The sequence below is a fragment of the Bombyx mori genome, chromosome 14, assembly GCF_030269925.1.
Source record: "Bombyx mori chromosome 14, ASM3026992v2".
Lineage (NCBI taxonomy): Eukaryota > Metazoa > Arthropoda > Insecta > Lepidoptera > Bombycidae > Bombyx > Bombyx mori.
Window position 1 is genome coordinate 5399651 of NC_085120.1, and position 26787 is coordinate 5426437.

Sequence of the window (26787 nt, forward strand, 5' to 3'; positions counted from 1 at the left end):
TTTTTTTTGCTTATGTTGGTGGACGAACTCACGGCCCACTTGGAGTTAAGCGGTCACCGGAACCCATAAACATCTACAATGTAAATGCCGCCACCTACCTTGAGATATAAGTTCTAAGGTCTCAGTATAGTTACAACGGCTGCCCTACCCTTCAAACCGAAACGCATTACTGCTTCAGAGTAGAAAAGGGCAGGGTGGTGGTACCTACCCGAGCGGACTCACAAGAAGTCCTACAGCCATTAAAAAGGCAAAGACAGCGTAAATCCTGCAACAGTGTTTAGAGGAGTCTATAGACATCGTTGTCCGTGTAATCATGTTAATTCTTCTCTTCTAAACCCCCCAGATTCACAAAGTATGTGGCTACCATTTTCTTCGTGCAAAATCGTCAAGGTTCATCTTTCGTAGGTGTTGCTCAAATTATCTATGAGGATCCTAAGTATGTGTCTTAATAAAACTTGTCGTTGCCTTTATTAGTTTCTCTAAGGGACTCTTCGGTGTGCTAACGCCGAAGTATTCTTAAATCCATAGTGAATCTACGTTTATGAACAAAGCTGTCGATACCTAAAGATGATAGTCGAAAACCAATTTATAGGTTATCGGTCAATAAACGTTGCCAAAATAAGCTCTATGAATAGACTAGCGCTCGATAAAGTGCTAAGTACTCATCGATATCAAACCGCGTAAACGTCCACCCATCTTGAATCGTAATGACGAGGTTTTAATATGCTTGAACCAGGATTTTCGGTAGTTAGATTCGGTCTGGTAGTAGCGGTGATTATCAATCCGATTGATAGCCCAATATTATTATTAAAATCCTCTGAAGTAGAACTCCATTAAGACACTTCCATTGAAACATTTGCTTTGTAAGTATACTTTACCGAGGGAGGTTGTGTTTCGCGGGCACCCGATATAAAAGTCCACTTTATAAAGGCTGACCGCTGGCGCTTTTGTACGTTTGTCTTTATACAACGCGAAAACTTTTAATGTGAAACCCCGGGGTGGTCTCAATTGATTTCACCCTTTCGTCTTTCGTTTCAAATTGTATTTGAACCAATTCTTTTTTTTTTTAAATAGAAAACTTCAAATACTTTAAATGTTTTTGGAAAATAAAAGAAATTAAACGGAAATTACTTTTCGAAAAATGTCTATTGAACCAATTATTCATGATATGACTCAGCGGGAGCCCATTGTAGCCCGTTAATGTCATCATCCTTCCCGAAACGTCAGGCCGAAGTGTCCTGTGAGGTTGGTGATGATTTTTTTGTCAGCCTTCTGTACTTCTGTCTTGTCTGTCTTGTACTTGTTCCTTCTGTACTTCTGTCTCAGGATCTAGATCGGACACTCGCGTCAAAAAGTGAAAAGATATTAAGTGGTTCTTCTCCAATTTCTCCATTTCTCCGAGACGTGAAATGATAGTCCAAAACATTCCGGCAGCTAAAAGTATAAAAGTGTATAAATTATTTAATGAACAAGGAACGGTTTGATGATTGTTTAAATAAATTAAAAAAACTGATATCAAATATTAAAGACATTATTAAGTATGTTAGTGCTTTTTTGTTGTAGTTATTTATAAAATTGACTGTACATTTATTCACAATATGACAAAAACATAATATAAAACATACATTTCACGACTGTTGCCATCGCACTAACCGAGGATAAAACTTTAGTTTTCAACGTTAAATAACCATAAACTGCTCGACAAACTACCGCAGAGTTTTAAATCAAAGCTCTAACTCCTATAAAGCGAAAAGATTAGCGCCATCCTAGTAGTCAACGGGCTTAGTGCGAAGTTTCCAATCTCCGCTTCTAGATGGCGTTGCGACAAGATCGTAAACCGTTTATGGCTAGTCGTGCTATGACTGTTGATCGGTGCACACGTCGTTTGCGAATATTGAAACTTCAGTTCGGTTTTTACTCACAAGGAAAACAAAATTTGTATATTTAATCAATCTGGAAGATTAATTTTCGTTGTTTTTTTGCGAGTGCCTTCGTTCATCTCACAAAAACATGTAAAACTTTGATAGGGATAGAGAAGTAAAATTTTAATAATTATTTAAAAGCGCCTTTATAGATAATTCTAGTGCTATTAACCTACCTTTAAGTTACAAACTAGTGAAAACTTAACACGCGCATCTGTGACTTTGTCTCATCAATGGAAAACTTAATTGTAATGTTGTTGAAATAAAAGTTAAATACCTGTCAATTTTGTTTATTTGTATTTATAAAAAAAAACACATAAATATCCGTGAGTTGAACAATATGGAGGGTATGTCCACACTAACACAATTTGCTCCTACAAGCGCAGCTAATAAAGTTTGTCGGTGTCGTGTGAGCTCTTCACGGGAGTCGTTCTAAGGAAATTGAATGTGGAATGCGGGTAGAATGCACATCGATGCTACACCGGTACTGAGTTCATTCATCGTTGGAATAAATTTAATTTAAATTTAACTTTAGATTAAAACTACTTTAGATTAGACTAAAATTTGGTATACTTATTAAGGACCGATGACAATTCAATATTTAAAAAAAATTGAAAACTTTTTTTTGAAAAATTTGAAATTCAACTTAATTGTGAAAAATACATAATAGTTTAAAAAAACCCTAACAAAATACGCTTTTATAGAAAATCCAACTAAAAATTAGTAAATAAATTTTAATAAATATGAATTAAAAATAGTGTAAGAAAAAAAAATTTTATTGTTAAAAAAGCGTGGGTTGCATGGTATCAGTAGATATAAATATTTTATGAACAGAGAGATGAGTAGAAGGGTTATTTTGATAATCTCCTGGAAAGCACACCCCACACTTTTTTTTACAATAAAATCATTTTTTCTTACAGTATTTTTAATTCAAATTTATTTTCTATTTTTTAGTTAGATTTTCCATAACAGCGTATTTTGTTAGTTTTTTTAAACTATTATTTTTCTTATTTTTTTTTTTCAAATCCAACTGTCACAATTTTTATTAGTTCCCCATAAAAATATAGCGTCCGATTGTATTCGAGTTTTATTTCTCACATTATAACAGTCGTTCGCGACAGGGAGTGCCGTCCGGGGTTTACGAGCGGCCGTCATACCGCTTTATTGGCGTTTTATTGGCGCGCGACACGCTTGGACGAAGCATGAAAGTCGGTGACATAGTAGACTCTAGGCTAGTAACAGAACTGGTTAGGAAGCATCAAGTCATAATAATTTTGCTGTAAGATAAATGCTGTAAAGATTGACTGTAGTAAACTGAAGTTTCGACTTGTTTTTTTTTTTTAAGTGAAACTTCTTTATCGACGTAGGGAGGAAAAAACGTATGTAACGTTATTCGGTTACGCGCCTTCTTAATTTCTTCCGTTACGCGCCATGTTTATTTTATTTCTATTTAGTTTGTTATCAACAGATGTCGCTGCACGTAAATTTAACAATTCCTGAATCGCGGCGTATTTCTCTTGCTAAATCATACCTACCTGGCGTCGGGATACCGTGATCATGCAGGCGGTTCTCCCGGGGTGTGGCTACTCCATTGCACTGCGGAGTGGTTGACCCTTGCGATTATTTTATAAATTTTATAAGTTTCACTTCTACTGTGTGTGACTTGCACACACACACACATTTTTTTATTGCTTAGTTGGGTGGGCGAGCTCACAGCTGACCTGGTGTTAAGTGGTCACTGGAGCCCATAAACATCTACAGCATAAATGCCACCACCCACCTTGAGATATGAGTTCTAAGGTTTCAGTATAGTTACAATGGCTGCCCCACCCTTCAAACCGAAACGCATTACTGCTTAACGGCAGAAATAGGCGGGGTGGTAGTACTTACACTACCTACCCGTGCGGACTCACAAGAGGTCCTACCACCAGTAATTACGCAAATTATAATTTTGCGGGTTTGATTTTTATTACACGTTGTTATTCCTTTCACCGTGGACGTCAATCGTGCAGATTTCTTAAATACGTATTTCATTACAAAATTTATTACCCGGATTCGAATACCGTTGCATCGCTAGATACGAATGTACCGGACGGCTTGTCCTTTAGGCTACGACGATTTCAAATCTTGATATATCCTAACCACTCAAACATCTTGAACGTATATCACACACAGTACCATCATCACACACAGTTTAGGGTGGTGGCGAATTTACGTTGTAGATGTCTATGGGCTCCCGTAACCAATTAACACCTGTTACGCTGTGAGCTCGTCCACCCATCTAAGCAATAAAAAATAAATCAACCTACGTAGAGGTGCGAAAGTGGTAGCAACACAGAAGCGTATGTGAAGCGTTGATAGTGATGCAACCAAGTGGTCTGCTATTAACACTTTGGATAGTTATTAAACGAAAAAGCAAAATAATTTCAGCTCGCTCGGCCAGCTTGTTTGTGTTGCGCTAACCAATCGATGTTTGTCTGTGTGTACCCGCGTATTTGTGGAACACTCGACCGCGGTTGCTACGTCACTAGTCTATCGGCAATCCGGTGATTTTTAATTGAAATTCTAAGCAGTCTTTTGAAGTGAAAACTTCTTTAGAATCGTTGTGATTTCAAACCGGATGCAACGGAAAAAACGACAGGTAAGAGACACAAATACAAAAATGTGTAGGATGAAGCCAGCAAAGAATGAGACAGAAATATATACTATTTAATACAGCGCCATCTGTGAGATTTTTTAATACTAACGTGTGTATGAAAGCTCTTGTAGTGAATTTTAATTTAGGATTATACGTGAACTTAAAATATCAATTCACAGAGGGCGCTACCTTACAATTATTTACTAATGACAAAATTTTACATATACTTAAGACGTTTAGGATAATTGTATTTTAATTTTGGAAGGTTTCACTTCTACCACGTGTGAATTGCACACATTTTGTTTTTTTGTTCAGTTAATAATCAAGATATTATTTGTTTGCTTTAAGACAGCGGCAAATTTTAAACGAAAAGCCATAGTTGTCGATATCGTTATAATTTCAATAAATATAATATAACGCTGCTATAAAACGCACGTTAAAGACGCTAAGTTTACGCAGTTATGTGTTGTATAGCAGTTATCTACTGTCTGTTATTTTTTAAAATGCAAAACAAAATTTAGATTATTTTTTTTAATTCAAGTATTGCATCGAATTTATGTCGAATTAAAGCAGTGAGCCACGTGACTCCGGACATATAAAGGCTAAAAGTTGAAGGCAGTGAAGAGGATTTGCGTCAATATTGACTGCGCACTTTCAGCTATTGAGTTTCCATGGTAAAGAATAGGGCTATCGCTTAGAATATTAATAATTTTAGGTAACACATCGAACATTGTAACTTTTGTCGCGAAACATTTCAGATTCGCGTTGTTTTCTATCTATACTTAATATTATATAAATCTACAGTGGTTTTTACGGATGTTCCATTATAACTACTGAACCATGCATCCGATTGACTTGAAACTTGGTATCCATGTAGAAAATACATGTACTTAATGGATAGGCTACTATTTATATGAGTGTTGGACTCCCTACACCAGTTGCGGGGGCGTTAATGATGAGAATCTTTGTGGGGGTTAGAAATAATAAAGTTAATTTTAAATGCCCAGCGAAGCGATCGGGTACAGCTAGTTCTCTTATAGACAGATAGATCTAGTTTATGAAAAGTTAACATTTTTTGAAAAGTTGACATTTTAAGAGATACTAATCAAACTAAGCTCGCTCTGCTGTCCAATCTTGATTTTAACCTCATCGCTACCAAATTGTTCTCTGTACGACACTTCAAGCCAGACCAATGAATTTTATTTTGCAATCAATTAAAAATCTAATTCAATACGGCTAATATTTTGTTACCTACAGAGACATACCTCTGGTATGATCCGACGAAACCATTCTCTAGCGAATCGTTAGGGTCACCGAGACTTTGAATTTTTACATTCAGCCGGATTCTCCAAGGGAGTGCTCCGAGCATCTGTTTGAAACTTATGACGTAACTCATGAGGTATAAAGTTAATCCATAACCCTGGAGCCTTTTTTTATTTTATTTTTTATTGCTTAGATGGGTGGACGAGCTCACAGCCCACCTGGTGTTAAGTGGTTACTTGGGCCCATAGATATCTACAACGTAAATGCGCCACACACTTTGAGATATAAGTTATATAAGTTTTAAGGTCTCAAGTATACCTCTTACGTAACTTACACGGTATCTGCCATTTTTTTCTTAAACAACAAACTATGAACAACATCCACAGGGCTTCCTTACTGTCAATACATGTCCTTCAAGCGGAACGTATGTAAAGTACCAGCCGTAGGCTGACAATAGACAATAGAATTGACGTTACCCCTGGGTATTATCAGTGTCGATGGGCGATGCTAACTATTTATCACGTGGTAGTCTATCTTCGACATAAATGCACGTTCTACGTGGGTATACTAAACATGGAATTAAACACTAAACATTTTCAAATACAAAAAAGTAGGATATTGCATATCTAAAGCAACTTTATCAGTTTAATCTTACATTTATAATTTCAAGTTCTAATTATCTAGACAGTAGTCAGCGCAATATTTAAACACGTATGAATATCAACTTAGTTGCCAGTGATCACGAAAACTGTCATGTGTGTATTTGTAAAAACAGAAATAATAATAAGAAAACAATAAAGAGATTAAAGCGTAGTAGTAAAAAACTGTACTCCTCGAACTCAGCAAAGAGTTAGACGTGCAACCTAACCCATGCCTCAGCCCACTGACTGAGTTTCTCGCCGAATCTCCTCAGCGGGTCGCGATTCCGAATCAGTAGTAGAATCATTCGCGAAGCAGCTATTCTTGAGTTGTTAGGTCTTCTTCAGAGGCGCTCAGGTAGCTATTAGCAAATCCCACCCCTCTTGGCTGAGCCTTGCTCGCCCACCTGTCCTGCTGAAACTGGAAAGGCCACCAATAATATTTCAATAATTAAAAAAAAGAAGTACAAAACTACAAAAACGTTTGTTTTCTACGCAAAAAGTATTCAACATTACTAAGTTACTTTCACATATTATGTATAAAAATGTATTAACTTTTTTTTTATATTTATATCTAATAGCAATATGATAACGTACTCCGAAATATTCTATGTAAGGAGGGAAGCCAATAGACTTAGCGCCCGAGGCGAGGTCTGCCGGCCGACTCTTAATACCAAACGTATTTTATTGCTTCAAGCTTAGCATTTTATCAAAGAACTTACGAGAAATATATAAGATTTTCGATATCTTGACTCGTCTGTTATTTGTCAGATGACTACTTTCATCATGTTTCCACTCAGAAAGACTAAAGACAAATTAAAACTGAATTTTGATTCGGCATCCTTCATCCTGATTGAATCACTTATGTAATTACCCTGAGATTCTAGAGTTGGGTCTAGAACTGTTTTGTTGGTTCTCTTCATTATTGTCTAAACTGAGAAAGCACCAGTATATTTTGATCTACTTAGCCAAACAGGTTTATATCATTTTAAAAGTTAAACAATTACCGAAATCAATAAATAGTTTTTTTTTTCTAGTTATTCTAAAATGGCCTTGAGAGGCTATTTCAGCTTCTCCTTGACGTGTAGGTGAGCTCAAGGGGTTCAAACCGAGAGTGTTGCTAACACTGACCCTAGCAAGAGCAGTGCTTCGCAGAATCTACCACCGGATCGGAAACGCGACCCACTGATAAAATCCAGCGAGAAACTCATTGGGCTGTGTCTATGGGAATAAACATTACAAAACTCCCCGCTGTCTGCTAAAAGTCGATCAAAATCTTGTTTAAATTTTAATAATATTGTCGTGTACGAAACTAAGCAAATAAAATTGATTATTATCACGAAATCTATAACTGTCGTACTTAATTTACGGTACAAAACTTTAATGCAGTAAGTGTATTGGCAATAAGATCGAACTAGAATCTTATATGGATTTATTTATGAAGTGCACACAGAGAGAACTCATAAATAGCCAATCCCAAGATTGCCACGTATACACATTATGTCTGTATAATAAAGTTTTCTGTTGAAAACTTTTATTAAATTGTTTCAGGTGAGTGTGGCCCGTCAACATGACAATGTGAATGCCGTCATCCCAATTTCGACATGAATTCGAAATCCCAAATGCATTGTAAAACGACTTTCTCATTCATCAAACTGATTTTTTTTCTGACAAGCGGTAAAATACCTGAAGTTTTTTTTTGTGATTCTTGTTGATAATGTGATGATCGGAGGCTCGGGATAATTAAAAAGTCTCTCTGAAAAGCTAGTGAAAATGTAATTTGATCATTACGACAATTGAGGTAGACTTCACTATCATAAATGACTTTTTCGCTTTCCTGAAGTGATCCGTTCGTCTCTTGGGTTCGAATAGATTCATATCGTATATGCCACTCTCTTAAAGTCGTTATTTTCGAGTTCTTTCTTATGATCGAAGTATTACTGGTGGCCCAAAGGCCTTTCCAGTTTGACCAGGACAGTTGTGCGAGCAAAGGTTCAACCAGGAGGGATGGGATTAGCTAACAGCTGCCCGAGCGCCAACTACCGGATCGGAATCGCGACCCGCTGAGAAGATCCGGCGAGTAACTCAGCGGGCTGGTATAAGGGTTAGGTTGCACGTTGGGACGATTACTGTTGCCTTGGTCCCTAAGCATGCTCCTGGCATTAGGGCTGAATGCGTCTAACGTAAGAGTTATTGGATCGGATGGATCAGTAAATACGTATCTAGGGCATCAACGATGACTGGCTTCTGCGTGATCAGGATTCGAGGAGTAGTCAGCGGATTTAAGAGATGTTCCAGTTGTTTCGATTTCCGCTTTTGCTATTTAACGACAGATGGCGTTACTCGTTAGTTTTAAGTTAAGTTTCGTCCTATTTAATCCCTTTGCAACAATACTCTTCCTACTATCTTTCTGTCTACCTCTCACTGTTCCCTAAGTTTTTTGTCCGTAATTTAAAATCCTTAGCAATTCCAATTCGTTCATTTAGCATTTTCCTTATTTTTCTTTTTTAAAGGTTTAAAAAATTATTTTATTTACATATTTTAAAATTAAAATTTTAACAAATTATTTTTATTCTTAATCATCGCAGTTTTCCGTGAACGTGTACTCACATATACATATTATACATGTATGTGTTAGTGTATACATCGACACCTCCATGCAATAAAATTGTAACTCATTTTTTGAGATTTTTGGTGAGAGTAAAATGAAAATTCCAAATATCATAGCTATTCAAGGTTTCACTCTACAAACTTCGAAAGTGTTGTTATCCTATGTTTTTAATGTGCACTATTGTCATGTATTTTAAGATTATAAAAAAAAAGTTGTTTTCATGGCTTTTCATGACTTACGTGAAAAACAATGCCTAGTCAAGTCACTTGAGTTACAGTGACAAACATTGTATGTCTGAGTTACGTCCTTTATTTTTTTACTTATTATGTTTTTTATCTTTTCAAACAATTGTAACTCTGAGTTACAATTTTATTGCATGAAAATTGTATGTAAACGTTCAATTGTTTTTCATACAAATAATTGCAAATTTCTTAAAAATCCTATCATAATGGACATAAGTCACTATAACAGGATTAATATTAATTAAAATATTTGATTGTAAGACTAAAACTGCACAAACAAAATTTATTAAAAGTTAATTAGAACAAACACTTATTAAAGCATCGCACGCAGTACCTACCTACCATTTAAAATCAGCCGCTAATGACAGGAATAACAAAAAAAAATCAACTCCATTTTCTTGTTTGGTAACATTAATAAAATAGAACTCAATAACAATTAATTTTCATCATCACTTTTGTTATCTTCAGCTAATTGAGTTGAATGTGGAAGATTTAAGTAAAATTCTGAAATCGCGTTGCACTTGCATAAACTTACGAGATCTTTAAAATTTCCTGTGGAAATTGGGAGTATTTTATCGTTGAGTAATATTTTTTTTATTGCTTAGATAGGTGGACGAGCTCACAGCCCACCTGAAGTTAAGTGGTTACTGGAGCCCATAGACATCTACAACGTAAATCGTAAATGCGCCACCCACTAAAACGGGTAACGGAATACTTTCTTTCTCTGGCTGTTCACATGAGTTGTTTCTTTAATTCTTGTCGATTTTTAATGCGTTTCCAAGCAAGGTTAATAGTTAGATATTGGCTGCTTAAATAATCATATTGGAAATATATTAAATCTTGGTTTTCTTTTTCTATTTTAATGTTTTAATTTAGACCACATTACTTTTTCTCATAACTATCCAAGTTGTTTTTATCCGTCAGAAGCCTTTAAAATCTAGAATTACATTCTGATCTAATTCAGCTACGACTAAGGCTCGCATGTTGTTATAGCACATCTAATTAAAGTGATCCATTGCTCTAGTACGTAAATAATTTGATTTTTGTTCCGTAGTTCAGTCAATGCATGCATGGCATATCCTTCAGATTGCGAATGTCCAACTTCAAAATAGTTATGTATAATCGATATGCCAAATATTTTACACGCATAGGAAACATAGCTATTATTATTCGGTTATGGTTTTGTCCGCCACAGCAATTAGAAAAAAAGTTAAATATGCGAAAGCCTTCTTCATATTCTGTTTAATAAAAAGAAACACAGCCTGTTGTCTCGTTCCATACGTACGAATATCCTTTGGACTTTCCTAAATTTAAGATGGTAAAATTATATACAGCAAATTTCCTTCTATAGTAAAATAATGAAACTTCAGACCGGGGTGTTGTCAAAACATTATGTAAGTCATAAATGCCTGTGACTATGCTTGGATTTCTTTCGGATTGAAACTTATAAGTCAGATACCTACAGAGGTTTTGGCTTATGAAATTCTATGTTGTATTCTTTATAAAACATATCTTTATACTGTCTAGAATTTGACACTTGTTCTATTGGACAATTAACTTTCATCCGATCAACATAAAGTCCATATAATTTAGAGTATGTTAAAAAGTATAATTTGAAAGTTCTTTTTCTTACGGTATGGGAATCAATTCTAGGGGTTAATGATAATAATTTCTGACAGAATCTTTCACTGCATCTGGGATCCGATTTGTTCGACTAGACTTCCTCTCAAATCCCTTGTTATAATTCTTGTCCCTCCTGCATCTATCTCCTTGTAAATAGTTTGCAACCACATGTCGGTAATACAGAGAGTGTGGAAAATCATATTTTTACAAAACCTTTTCTTGTCGCCATCAGCATATAAATAGTAATTAAAGGACCAACGACGTCGTGAGTGACAAATAACTGATGTTGTTATTTATTTTCGTTAAACTCTGTCTACACATCTACATACAAAATTTACTTGCCTTGACTCAGACACCAAAAATCTTTAAATATCGCATATCTCGCCGTTTCCGATATCCTTTCTTTACAATTTTTAATCATATAAACCGCACACACAATGCAAGTAAACTCGGGCGACAAGATCGTAATGCATCTTAGGGGTCAGGCCCACACAAAAACTAATATCAAAGTCCGTGCAAAAACATTGTAACTCAGGTTACAATGCAGTAGCATGGTATTTTGTGTTCATAAACTCCAGAGTCATGCTGTGCAAAGATTGTGAATAAAGTTACAATTTTGTTGTATGTCATTGATTAGATATTCGTAATATTTTGTGTATTGTAAATAAAGTTACAATAACCTTGCAGGTTAATCTGTTTTTTTTGGGGACTTACAATGCTTTTACCTCTTTCATAAAATCAAATTGAATAGGCGTAGAGTTACAATTATTACACAGAAAAAATCCTTTTTCTTTTTGTATAAGAATAGCATTGTAACTCAAAATTTGTAAAAAAATGAGTTACGATGTTGTTGCATGGAGGTGTCGACATTTCAACTCGTCAAACAACAATTGTATTATCCGACAAGGCCGAACAATTTCTACATATTTAACACGATCGTGGATCTCACTCAGAAATCCCGATGTTTCTAAATTCAAGTGTACGATCACATGCTTAGAAACGAAACTGTCCTCGCCGAACCCGTCACTTGCGACGAAGGGCTCGACGAGTAAATTAACCCACAGACACAGCCCACTGAGTTTCTCGCTGGATCTTCTCAGTGGGTCGCGTTTCCGATCCGGTGGTAGATTCTGTGAAGCACTGCTCTTGCTAGGGTCAGTGCTAGCAACACTCCGGTTTGAGCCCCTTGAGCTCACCAAAACGTCAAGGAGAAGCTGAAATAGCCTCTCAAAACTATCAGCTAGGTAGGAAAAGAAAAAAAAACGTATAGGTAATGTGTATTCTTTATCAGTTGTACAACTCAATCAACAGAAGAACTGTAAGTAAAGTTAAAAAGTCCCCGCGAACGTGTTTCGGGCGCCAACAACACCCGACTAGTAAAGTGGAGTGAACTATCTCACTTTCAACGAACCTCACCTCTCACGAAATAAACTAGCCAAGTTACAATCTTAGAGCCACGAAAGGAGCGGATGTGCAAAATAAAATAAGCAAAATTATTATGTAACGTTTTTATTTTATTGCTTAGATGGGTGGACGAGCTCACAGCCCACCTGGTGTTAAGTGGTTACTGGAACCCATAGACAACAACGACGTAAATGCGCAACTCACCTTAAAAAAAAAATTATAGTTTTTTTCATAAAAAGTAAATAAAACTAGAGTTCTGACAGTGAATTCTCTGTCGCGAGAAACACTAACAGAATGACCGTCACACTCACATTGTGCGACAAAGACAGAGCATTATCTCGAAACCGAAATTAGCCGAACATCTCTTTCCGAAGGTCGATGTGCAAAATTTATCGCCGAGTACTGTGTTTACTAAAGTCGAAACAGGCGTTTTCAAAAGTGTTGCCTGTTTTTATGTTGATTTTTCAACTCAGTATCCACAATAAAAATAACATAATTTTGCTACATTTTTTATCAAAACATTCTAATAATTTCTTGAGCTTTATGTAAAATAATCAGTGTCCCAAAACTATTATTATGTCGTCAAGGACATTACCAATGAAAGTTGCACAGTAATCGTTATCAAAATTAATACATAATCAAGTCACTAAATTAGCAAATTTAATACACAAAGAATAATAAGACATGTGTAGATGTGATTTTTTTTCCTGAGTTTTAATAATGCCACATCCATAAACTTTCCAACATACCGTAATCCTCGTAAAAGATGGATCAGTATGCTAGACGCGACTCCCAAATGCCGGACCGACTTGCAATACTTATACCAGTTTAGTGTTACCCATAGTATTGTATTACACTGGGTATTATGTGCACGGCCAGTCAAGGGGAATACGTGACTAGAACCTTATGAATTCTATTTAGCTTTTGTTTGATCAACAAAAACTTCCTCAAAGACGAGACTGATGCTTTAAAAAGAGAACATGTTTCATATTTGTTATGACAAAATTATTTATCATGTAAAATCTCATCGTGACAAATGACAACCCAAGTCCAACAAACCGCCATATCCGAAAATTCTCTTATCTCTTTCTGTTAGCAAAGAAACATAAATGTCAATTATTATAGACAATTAGATGCTACGCCTAGGTCTACGAATGTTACATTCACAGTCGTCCATGACCACGAAAACTATCAAATATACGAAAAGTAGGTAAAAGAAAGGTAGTTTTTATTATAAACAAAAAAATAAAACTAGGAACAATAATTTTTCCGAGAACAATTTTATTATTTCTTATTTACTTTATTCATCTATATTTTATTATGTTTAGGACTCACGCAAACCTTAGAAGATACTGAAATATTATAGATTTAATAAAATTAGGAATACTTCGGGAATCGTACAAATAAAATAAGGAATGTGTGTTCGAATAGCCGGGGGCGAACGGCCTTTTTTTTTTTTTTTTTTTTTTTTTTTTTTTTTTTTTTTTTTTTTTTTTTTTTTTTTTTTTTTTTTTTTTTTTTTTTGGTATCGATGGGGAATCCTAGTCTTTACGGATACCCTGCCGACGGGGGTCGGACCGGGTTATGTCGGACTCCGCGCCTCCGGTGGAAGAAAGAGGAAGAAGTCACGAACCGAGGTCCGCGCCCTCAACCAATTGGTCCACGGAGACTACGCCTTTAGAAAGGCGCGCTGGGCTAAGTTCAGCTCTCGCCAAACCCGCCCAGCTTAACGACTACCGACTAAACCCCAACGAGCTCCTCCACTCCGGCTGGGCGGGGACCCAGGTACCGCCATGTGCGCGCCATAGGCCCGCCTTCGCCGGCTCCCACCCCAATGTTACGTTGGGCGGGATCTGCCACCGGGGACTTCTTCCCCCTCTCATCTCCACGACTCGTGAGGGGCGCACCAGAGCCACAGCGCACCACCACCCCACAGGACCTTAGTGCCGAGTACCGGGCGCCCCCGCACCCAGCAATCGACGGCCCCTGCAGGAGCCGGGTGGGGGCTTTCTGCTCGCACCACCCGCTCCGCCTTCACTGCCTACGAACCGAGGTCCACGACCTCCTCCTCACGACTTCCTCCTCGGTTCATCGGCATGCCCGGTTCTTCATAAAGCCCCGGTCTTCCTTGTGCCCGACGGAGGCTGGACGTCCATCGGAGTCGTCGTCTCGCCGAGTTGACTTCGGTCTGCAGCAACGGGTGCGGCCGCGGGTGCAGCGACGTCCTCTCTCCTCGGTTTTCTCGGGGGCCTTGCACAGGCCTTGCCCCCCGAAGTGTGGTCCGCTGGTTTCCCGGCGGAGGCGCAGACGGCGCATCGCGGTGCCAGTGTGCATCCGGATGCCACGTGGCCGGTCTGTCCGCACCGGTAGCAGTCGTGGCTGCGGTCGACCGACGACGGGCACCGCGCACCCACATGGCCCAACGCGTGGCAGCGGAAGCATTGTAGCCTCCGGGCCTCCAGCAGGTGGACGCGAACAACGCTCCACCCGATGCGCAGCTTCGTCACTGTAACAATTTTCTTCGCCGCTGCTATCGGGCAACGAACGAGAACCTGGCCCATTCCTCCGGATCCGGGCTTGATAGAGCCAGCCTTGACTGCATCGACGGAGCAATCGCCGATGCGCGCAAGCTCGGTGCATATCTCCTCCTCCGTCAGCGAATCGTCAAGTCCGCTTATGCGGATTGCAGCGGTCACTATCGGTCTTGTCACCGTTACTCTCTTAGAAGAGAGAACCTCCTTGAGCTTCTCGGCCAGCAAGTCGGCCTTCGCGATCTGGTCCTCGCCGCTCACTATGAGTATTTTGGCTCCGGTTATTGCTGACCGGACCTTCTCGATGGGGATCCCTAAGGCTCCGGCGTCGATGCTGGCCCTCGCCTCGGCGAGCACCTCCCGGTAGGAGAGCCCCTTTTCGATGGCCTCCGGGTGCAGCCTCAGAATAACGGCCTGCGAGCGCGGAGCTCGAAGTCTCTTCTTTCTACCTTTCTTCTTAGGCTTGAGCGGGGCAGGGTTTCTGTCTCGTTGGCCTTCCGCGTTGGTCGTCGGTGCTGGCTCCTTTTCCCTTCTCGGCCGTGCTCCTCTACGCGCAACGGTCGCCCAACTGACCGTAAGGGCAGCGGGGGCCGGAGGGAATGCGCGCGGCTCGGGTGGAGCTGCCGGCTCGGGTGGAGCTGACGGCGTCGTCTTCTTGTTATTGCCCTTCTGTTTCTTGGGCTTCACTTTCTTGTTGGTCTCAAGCTGGGGCAGAGCCGCATAAGGCGGCGTTGCCTCCGACACAAGACCTGCAGTGTCTGGATCGATTTCGCTCTCTCTGCTCCTCCTTCTTGCGTCAGCGGCCAAAGGTGGTCGCAAGCGAGGCTCTGGGAGTAGACGGGCCTCCAGACCCGCGAGTCGGGCGTCCAGCATGGACCCGACTGCTCGCATGATTATCTGCAGGCGTCGCTCGTCGTCTTCGTTTGGCAGTGTTGGGGCGGGAGTGGGCTGCGCTGTCGTCTGAGCGAGGCGCACCATTTCCGCTCTTACGTCCTCTACTTCCTTCCTGAGCTGCAGGATCTCCGCCTCCTGTCTCTCGCTGAGTGCCTGCAGCCTCAGGGTTTCCTCGTTGGCCGATCTGGAAGCTAGATCTTCCGTGGCCTCCTTTATTGTTGTGGCCATCTCCTTAAGGGCTTTGATGTACGTCCCCTTCGGGTTGCGCGCTTTCGCCGCGATGGTAAGGGCCATCTGGGCGGTCTCCTGGAGCCTAGTCGCGGGATCTGCTGTTATGTTCCCGGATATTAAATGTACTGCGCGCCTCTTCTCACGCAGGTTGTGCACGCTTTCTACTACCTCCTGTTCAGCGCGAAGCTCCAGCTCTTCACGTTGAGCTTTTAAGTATGCCTGCTTCGCCGCCGCCAATCCCACGTATTGGCCGGTCGTTGGAGGACGACCTCGGCCTCTCTTCGATGGTCTGGTCCTGGACACCAACGATCCTGACCTAGACGCCTCCGATTCGGTACTGCTGTCGGAGCTTGCGTTCTTCGAGCCTTTTGCCCTTTTGCGCGTCGTTCTCTTTGGTGATAAACAGCAGGAGCTGACCACCATGCTGTCCTCCGAGCAAACGCTGCTTTCTCTCCTGCGGTCTTCGTTTTGCACCGTTTCTCTTTCGTCCCTTGTGGACCTCTTCCTTTTCTCCCCGTCCTTCTCGGACTCTTTCCCGGAACAGCTTGTGCCCCCCCCAGAATACGAGGGGCAGCGTGCGGCCGATTTCTCGACCGCACGGAGGGATTCTCCTCCCGCAGAGCAAGAGGTACCCTCCTGGGGTAATAACTTTTTCAGGCTGGACATGCTCATGCTTTTTTATTTTTATTTACCTAGGGTGCGGTCCCCTAGGACGCCCTCGAGACTGGTCTCCCACCAGCCATTCGTCCCGTTGCCGGGCGTCAAAACTTGGGATTGGGTGAGAATAAAGAAAGAAAGAAGTGGAAAATATAACAAAATCTAACATAAAAATGTAACCAACAGTACAAGAGTGAAGATAGTAAACAAACAAAACACAAAGAACAAAATAATAACGAAGATAAGGACAGACAAACTCAACATAAATTAAATCAAAAATATAAAGAAAACAAAAAGACAGTAAAAACAAACTCAAAATAATAAGGAAGAAGTCGGGGGCCCGGGCATCCCCGGAAGAAACACCCTTCAACTAGGTGAAGGGCGCAGAGAGCCCAGAACCCCCCCTGCTGGTTTTGGTCCACGTCGCTCAATCTCTCCCGCCATAACACAACGAGAGAGAAGGAGCGATACCCCTGGGAGTATGACTGCTCCCAGAGGCCCGTTATCCGCCACCTACGGACGCGCCCGGTGGAAGTCCAGCAAAACTCCCCCACAGACGGAACCCACGGCACGCAGAGTGCGCATCGGGGGCCCGCCCAGGTCCCGGGGGGGCGAACGGCCTGCAAATATTTGATTACTACCCATGTTTGCGGGCCCCGCATTTGATCTACCACTAAATTATATTAGCTAATAGCGGTTATTGTCTGCTTGTTTTTGTTATGTTGACTGAGTTGTTAATCATATTAGAATAATGTTCGTAAGAGAAGTTAATTCTGGAATTAATTTTACCTACGTTAACTAACTACGTATTTTATCTACCATTCCCATTTACGACCTGAAAAAGATTAACTATTGATACACGTCAAAGAAAACCGTAAAATTAAATTTGAAGTTCCAACTCTAAGGTTTGGATTAGTAATAAGATTATCGCCTATGATTTATAACCATATCTGACCAATCCATCAATCTATTAGATTTACCCAAAAATATATTTTTTACCATGCAAAAAGCCACAATTTTAAATATGTGCCGGATTGTTCGGAAGTTTTTGCAGGACGAAACATCAGACGAAACTAAAACAGGAAATGAACTCCACTTGGCGTAGGCCCGTGGTTTTTCAGTATTTACCGAAATTCATAGAAATTCTAGAATAAAAACTCTGAACACAATAATAATAATCATTTATTTCAGACCATATTTTAGCCCATATATAAAAATACAATTTGGAAAAACATCATAATATATTTATCCCGTCACATGTAGGTGATTCCAAGTTAAGAAGAATGGACAATCCATCTCCATTCTGTTCGCAATGAGTTGCAGGTAACCGTTGGAACCGCCACGCACCCGCCGCATCAGGGATGCTGATCGTTTCCTAAGTATTGCGGCAAAGCCGTCAACACTGGCGTCTGCAAACATCTCCGAGGCGCTACAGAAACGCAGCAGCCCCATCAGTTTTTTTTTCCCTACTTAAGCTGATAGTCTTGAGAGGCTATTTCAACGTAGCCTTAGCTAGCAGGTGAGCTCACGGGGCTCAAACCGGAGTGATGCTGACACTGACCCTGGCAGTGCTTCGCAGAATCTACCACCGGATCGGAAACGCGACCCACTGAAAAGATTCGGCGAGAAACTCAGTGGGCTGTGTCGAGCCCTTCGTCGCAAGCGATGGGTTCGACGAGGACGGTGACCGGTGCTTGTGGTACTTAAAGCACCGTTAATGGATCGGGATGATACCTAATAACTGCCTACTGCAAGCGAGTTGCGTATACTTAACCCAAAGAAAGGGCTTATGAGCGCCAAAAATATTCTTTCATCGAACCCATCTACAGTTTATACATCGACCTACCTACTGGGGCATAAAGCGAGAATTTAACTCTACGTTTATCAGCGTCGTTCGACAATCCCCAACGTGACCTGGACCTTAAATCGCCCTTTCAATCGGAAAAAAAACTCGACGAAAGGTGTTCGTATACATGACTTTATCCAGTTACCTATTGTGACTTCATCGGGTGATGTTAAGGATGTTTTATACGAAGCGCACGTGACTAGGCGTGCGTAAGCGTCTTTATTATCAGTTCTTTCGTGAAATTGAAAAATACATTTCGATATTCGGCCACTAGTTAGTTATTCTTAAGGGGCTGTTTAGTATCAACAATCGGCGTGTGAAACTACATAGCGTTACAGATTAAAGTTGGACACAGCCCTTATACTATACGACTAAAACCTAAACCTATTCATGTCGTAAGGTTGTAGCAGGTTGCATAGGTTGTGGCAGACACCTAGCGGAGTCTCACATACCCCGCGCGCCCCCTAGGCGCGGGGACCTCGTAGGAGGTGCGGTCCCCGGCACGAAGAAAAAAAAAAAAAAAAGACACCTAGCGGACAGTGAACTTGTTCACCTGTTCATACAATTGCAATTAAAATAAAACACGCGATAAAATGGCGTGATTTTATCTGGCAAATTTTGCATATGTAAATTTTGCTTCTTTTGTTGTGTTCAAATAAATTACTTAGTTATATTCGAAATTTTATGTTTTATTTTTTACATACTTATACTTTCTTTTCTACTAATTTAAAATTTTGATTAAACAATTAATACATTAAAATTTGTAGATTTTTCAATATATATTTATCTGATCATCGCTGTAACTAAACTAAAAAGTGTGTTAAAAAATTATATTGCGTCGTAATAACAGTGCTTTGTGAAAGATAGGTACTATTCATTCCTAGATTATTTTGGTGAAATTATTCAATCAGAAACATACTGCTTAGAGTTTAGCGGAAGAACCCTTAGAGAAAGCTTTTCTGTCTGTTGTGCGCGTAACATCATTTAGTTGTTAAACAAACCGGTTCATTGGTCAACATAAACACAACTAGCGCGGAATCTTTGATAGAAAGATGAAAAAATGAAAAAATGCGAGAAAGGATGTTAGCAATCAGTACTTTTTTGTTTTTTTTTTTATTGCTTAGATGGGTGGACGAGCTCACAGCCCACCTGGTGTTAAGTGGTTACTGGAGCCCATAGACATCCACAACGTAAATGCGCCACCCACCTTGAGATACAAGTTCTAAGGTCTCAAGTATAGTAACGACGGCTGCCCCACCCTATAAACCGAAACGCATTACTGCTTCACGGCAGAAATAGGCGGGGTGGTGGTACCCAGCCGCGCGGACTCACAAGAGGTCCTACCACCAGAAACACGGCTTAATTTATATTACATTTGAAATTTAAAAATAAATCGTGGATACATTTAATTTTTTTATTAGATTATACCTATACTTAAACAATTATGGCCTTGCGGATGCTAGCACATTAATTGAATTCACAATTTAAAAGAACGAAATAATAACTAAAAAATTATAACCAGAGCACGAGCTGCTGACTTTTTCAAGATATTAACCCTTATAAAGAAAAGATATGTCGGTCGAAACGCGAAAAGATAAAAACGATCATGGCCGCGAGGGTCCGAATGGGCTACATTCCGTTTTATTGGCGCTCGCGAACGCCTGAACACCGATACTGGGTCGATAAGACCCAGAGCAAATGTGGCGGCGGTTATCAGTTGAAGATTCGATGTCAGCACGCGAAGGGTTCCGAGATGAAAGTTTGTACGATAAATTTTAATGTCGATATGCATTTTATAGTTTTGTACTGTATTAGTTTGTTGTTATGGAATTTAGATTGAAAGGAAAATTTTAATAAATCATTTATTAAAGGATCCTCAGGGTGGCGGCGACAATTGAGATACTTTACATCCACACGAAATAATAAATTCTCTTTAATACACGTTACGGCGGGTAAAATACGAATGCAACCGAGATATGCTAACCACCTGTATTTATACAATCATCTTGACCTATTTTAATACAAACTTAGTAGGTAATATTAAATATTGTGTATCTTATTTATTCTGCTGATTATTTACGTACAATTATTATTTAATAATATTGAATTATGTAACAAATAACATTAAGGTTTATAGCGCCGGAAGCTGTCAAGCGGAAGGCGCCAATAAAATATTATAAGTATAAAGAAATATGAATGAACTATGTACTTGATTATGAAATTACTAATTATCAGACAATAATAAGTTCTATATATTTCCTAATCGTTTGGGTGCACCTTAACTTGTTCGTAAATAATTTATTATGTGAGGCCGGAAGTGTTGCTCGATAACACATTGCATAGCGAGACCTAAATTAAAAAAATTGGAATCGACCACAAATCAAAATAAAAGTATAATATTTTTGTCATTATAATTCAATCAATGTATATTCCGTGATAAAAACAAAACTTTTCTTTGATAACATCAATACTTTTATTTAACTTTGGAAAGCTCAAAAGGCAAGCTCCTTGTGACTAACACAAATGCACAAAGAAAGCTCACGAACACGTAGAACAGAGCAAAAGTAAACTTTAAGTTAGCGTACATTTCCAAACGAGTCCAATCACAGTATAGAGTTTGTATTACAAAAAGGGGAAAACAGGAAAAACAATTCAACCCCTGCAATCGTATCGGGTAAAATGCGTCATCCGGTCGGGTGTCGCACAAATAGTCACTCTACCCTTTGTCAGGGTATATTGGGGTACCAGTGAACCGAAACCTATAGAAACCTGAACTAGATGGATGTGATTGAAAAGGCAATTCGCTCGTCTTCCGATAGTACTGCTTTAGTATGTTAACAATGAGGTTCGATGGAACTTAAGCTTTACATGACGAATTTGAATTTATTGATCACATTATTCACACATATTCATTTCACATTTATTGATCTAATTTGACATTATTGATTACTGGTGGTAGGACCTAAAGTGAGTCCGCGCGGGTAGGCACCAGCACCCTGTCTATTTCTGCCGTGAAGCAGTAATGCGTTTGGGTTTGAAGGGTGGGGCAGCCGTCGTAGCTATACTTGAGAGCTTAGAACTTATATCTCGAGGTGGGTGGCGCATTTACGTTGTAGATGTCTATGGGCTCCAGTAACCACTTAACACCAGGTGGGCTGTAAGCTCGTCCAACCATCAAAGTAATAAAATAAAAATGTTTTCTTTCAATTCAATAAAGAATTTCCACTCTGCACATTTAGACGAACAAAATTAGATGACAAGAGGCCTGTAATAAAATCATTGTCGTTTATCCGATCATTTATACGAAATGGATATAAATATTACATAAGTATAAATATATAATTGATTACTGTTTTGTGTTTAGTGACATGTTCTTTTTTCGATATTTCTATGCATTAAGCTGTAATACCATAGCATATACATAATATATTAAAGAGTTTGCCATGATTCTTTAGGTACATTCAATGATTTTAGCTCTTAAAACTTGAGTATTACAAATAAAATAGTCATTTCTTTTTACAAAACAATAAAAAGATACTCAATCAAAATAGACATACCTAAAATATTCTCGCGCACAGCCTTAGAATAAACAAACGGCTGTTCTGTTAAATAATTTAATGTTAATAAATTTTTCATTCGCAACAGTGATATCAAAACAGTACACAGTTTTACGGCGTGTAGGCCGGGGGAGCTCGCAATTTTCAGATTGAATTTTTACGACACACAAACAGACGGATAAAGCGGTAAGCAAATGTATAAGCCAGGGAACGTAGTGCCTAAACGCCTATATAAAATGAGAGCGAATGTGGTGTTACATAAATTTATTAAATGGCCGTAAAAGCCCTTATACTCGTGAAAGGGTTTTTGCGAATTTTGAGAAATTATTATCGTATCATTGCTTCCCATTTTTTTTAAATTAAGTTTATTTATTTAAATGCTTTTATAGTTTAAGATGTAGGTCACACTTGAAGGTGGTGAATATCACAATCATTTAATTTACGTTAGTATGAATAAACAATATAATGCGACACGTTAACTACGAGATCATTTTTGAGAAACATTCAGCCATTCCGTATGAGGTCTTTTCGAAGCCAGATTGGACTTCTTTATAGTGCGCATGAGACCAGTTAGGTATCACAAATATTTTTTTAATATACCCTTAGCCATAGTAATCAGGACATAGTTACCTCCAGCACCGAGCGAAAGAACGCGGTTTTGACTACCACATCACAGGACAATCGTGCGTTGGATTGATAAATCGAGAAAGCAGTCGACTTGTACAAATATGAGCGAAAGTATTAGTGCTTGTGCGTGTTTCAATACTTTAAATTAAGCTGGCGCCACGGTCTTCTGCTGTATTTCTTAAAGTAAGCCATTATTTACTAGAATTTAATTTGTTTTTTTTTTTCTAAATAAAGCTACTACAGCACTCTCTATAACTATCTTAGTTGATTGATAGAGAATGCCTTAAGCTTTAAATCCACTACTGTGCCACCACTCTTGTGCTTAAAGTCAAATACATAAAGAATTCCAAAATTATTACTTTTGTAAATATAACAATTATTACCTGATATAGTGAGCATTAAGGAATGAATCACTTCTTACGAGATTTTTGACGATACCGAATTCAATTTTATAATATTATACCATCAACCTTTTTTTGTATTGCCCGAACAGGTAGACGAGCATACGGCCCACCCGAAGGTAGGTGGTTATCGTCGCTCATAGATGTCAACAATCTCAGGCGCAGAGCCAAGCCGCTGCCTACCGCTTAATACTCTCCACAAGCCTCGTTTGAAGAAGGACATGTCATAGCGCTCGGGAAACACCGTGGAGGGGAGCTCATTCCAAAGCCGGATGGTACGTAGTAAAAATGATCTCTGGAAACGCACTGTGGATGAACACAGTGGCTCCAGGTAGTATGAATGAACTCTACTCCGGTGGCGGGCGGTGCGATGGTAAAAACGAAATGATACTATCATCTCGAACAATTCCTCAGAGAACCTCAGAATATCGACTACGAAACTGAAAAAATGCGTGTCGCTAGTTTTTGAAATCGAGCACAAATGTGGTATAAAGTGTGCTATATAATAAATATTTAATAATAATAAATATTTAATAACAATCACGCCACGTTAACTGGTCCCGTGCTAAGTTCGTAAAGAACTTGTGTTACAGGTACCAGATAACGGAAATAAATGTAAGATTTTTATTATACACATACACATATTTAATATACATCCATAACCCTGGAAAAGACATTTATATTTATCATACAAATATCTTCCCTTGGCGGGATTCGAACCCGCGACCCCCTTGTGTAGTGACCATGTCACTTACCACTACACCAGACGATCGTATAATACATATATATACACGCAGCACTTAAATGAGATTTTCCCTCATACATTTTACTTACTGAGTATGCACGACACAATCCAGACGTATTCAGAATACACGAGGCCAATTGAATAAGGCTGTCTGCATACCCGGGAGAAGCGAAAGATTTCGCCATAATAACATTAGGCCGCGTACATTTTCGCATTGAGTAAGTACCTACCATTTGTAGCGATGTTTTCCTCAATTTGCTGCTCGTAACGAAATGTTGGAATTTTTATATCATAATATGAATTTATTTTTTGAAAATTACATTGTTTCCAATGCTTCTTAATGCCTGATGATTACGTAGCCAGGCTGCTTAATATTTCTGGAGACTCTGTTCAAAGCTCATCTGTTTGATATGTAAAGATATTAGAAGGAAGGCCGGATGGTAGATGACAGTTAAAGGGATAGAACGATTTTAGAGGTGATCAACAACACAATGAGCTCTCATGAGTAAAACTGGTGTGTTGATGAAATCCATGGCGGACATTAGTCGCACTACACAGCGGCAAATGCTGTTTAAAGGGACTTCAGATCACATTAAAATCAAATGTCTCGTCACTACTCAGGTAGCTGACATACACATATTATTATTTACTACAAAAGCACTTATTATTAATGTCACGGGGTGGGGATCAGAGTAAATAAAGCTCTACACCGAAATACTATTCTAAACTGGTCTTGTCTATGTCGAGAACATTAGAACACTCTCGATACAACCGGAACATTCGAGAATATTATAGAGCTCTCGAGCCTCTTTTGACGACAGATGGCATCACTCGTACCCACTTAACAATAATATTTAAATATTCTGTAAGTGACTTTACATCTCTTAAAGACATACCCAAATAATACCTTTAGGCTAATAAAAAACTAATTTATTATTTACTCGATAACATACACTAATTAAATATACATAAGAGTTACGATTCGAAAAAGAATTCAATTGAAAAACTTTAAAAATTTCAGCGTGTAGGTATTAAAATAATTTCTAAGTAATTTCCCACGAGGACCGGCGACACACGAAGCGTGGCGAATTTTCTTTCTGAATAATTCAATTTCACAAATTTATTATGTTAATTTGTGACAAATATATTGTTTTATATTCCGTGTGAGTTTATTAAAACATATTACTTGCTTTCTGTAGTGAATACTCTATGTACAAACTACTGTGAACTTATTTGCAATAGTAATGTTAATCTGTTGTTCATAAATAACTTTTTGACAGGAACGCGTGGAGTGAAGTTGTGTGATTTGTTTTATTTTGTCTATTTAGTGTTTTTTCTACGAGATCGAATCAGAAATGAGGAGATCCGTAGAAGAACCAAAGTTGCTGACATAGCCCGTAGGATTAGCAAGCTGAAGTGGCAGTGGGCTGGCCACATAGCGCGAAGATCGGACGGCCGATGGGGCAGAAAGATCCTCGAGTGGAGACCACGTACTGGCAAACGCAGTGTGGGACGGCCACCTACCAGATGGACCGACGACCTGGTGAAAATTGCAGGGTCACGTTGGATGCAGGTGGCAACGGACCGGCCGCACTGGACATCAGTTGGAGAGGCCTATGTTCAGCAGTGGACAGCAGACAGGCTGAGATGATGATGAAGTGTTTCTTCAAGTTTAAATGTGTAATAACGGTGGTTTATTAACTGTTTAATATCTGTGAAAGTGCACAAATGTGGGAAAATGAAACAAAGCCGCTGGACGTCACTTCTCGGGATCCTCCAAAAAGTCTAATGAAAAAGTCTCAGTCGATGACCACCATTTTACTGAGATTATATTTCATCCCATATCATCTCATCTCATTTCATTTGATTTCATCCCAGTTGATTAATGTCTCAAATTAATCATCTTCATTTCATTTCATCATTTATCATAAAAATAAGAAAATAAATTAAAATAAAACATGACTTAAAGGTCTTAGCTACCAGGTCATAAAATCCTTTAAAAAAATTTAGCTAATATAAGTTTTATTTAGACAGCTATTTTTTAAAACGTTTAATGACAATTACGAAAATAAATGAACATGTAATTAAATATAACAACTTTTTCCTAAGACGCTTGCACATCAAAAAACGCAAAACCAAGGAACCTTCATATGCATTCTCCGCTTCCAAAATAACTAATTTTAATCATATGATTCCTTGTTCGAATACAGAGGACTGTAATCACATACATTATTTTATTTAATAAATAAATAAATATTTACTAACAATCACGCCACGTTAACTGGTCCCGTGATAAGTTCGTAAAGAACTTGTGTTACAGGTACCAGATAACGGAAATAAATATAAGATTTTTATTATACACATACACATATTCAATATACATCCATAACCCTGGAAAAGACATTTATATTTATTATACAAATATCTTCCCTTGGCGGGATTCGAACCCGCGACCCCCTTGTGTAGTGACCATGTCATTTACCACTACACCAGACGGCCGTATATTAATATCTATACAATCGATTATTTTTGCTGTCTTACTAGATACTTACTACTTAATACTTAATACTTTAAGAACTTGCTTAGAATTGTAATAATGTAGACAAACCATTATTGAGCATTCATACCCACAGAACAGGAGAGATTGAGTTTAACTAGTACAGAATTCTTAAATACCTAATTATTAGGTTTAAATGCCTAATTATGTTATTCTAGTTATTTTATACCAGAACACAACTGTCTCATTTATGAACAAAATGAAAATTCAAACTTTAATTTACCAAACGCGAAGTGAGTGCCAATAGGGAGTTAAATATAGAGCTTAGATGATCGGGCGGCAATAGTCCGCGGTCGGGTGCCGCCTTGCTTCAGATTATACAAATATTACTTCACGATCACGTAGAGTACTGATGTTCAGAGGCGACAGAAATCACTTATTTAATCTCGTGAAAGTCATG

At 38.9% G+C, this 26787-nt stretch overlaps 1 long non-coding RNA gene across 1 annotated transcript in view; it reads right to left on the reverse strand.

The window, feature by feature from the left end:
* Window positions 1–1154: 1154 nt before the first annotated feature.
* LOC134200093 (uncharacterized) overlaps window positions 1155–26787 on the reverse strand; it is a 39466-nt gene continuing 13833 nt past the window's right edge. Inside the window, exon 2 of the long non-coding RNA XR_009974851.1 lies at window positions 1155–1434. This is a non-coding gene — a long non-coding RNA (uncharacterized LOC134200093). The remainder of the gene's footprint in view (window positions 1435–26787) is intronic.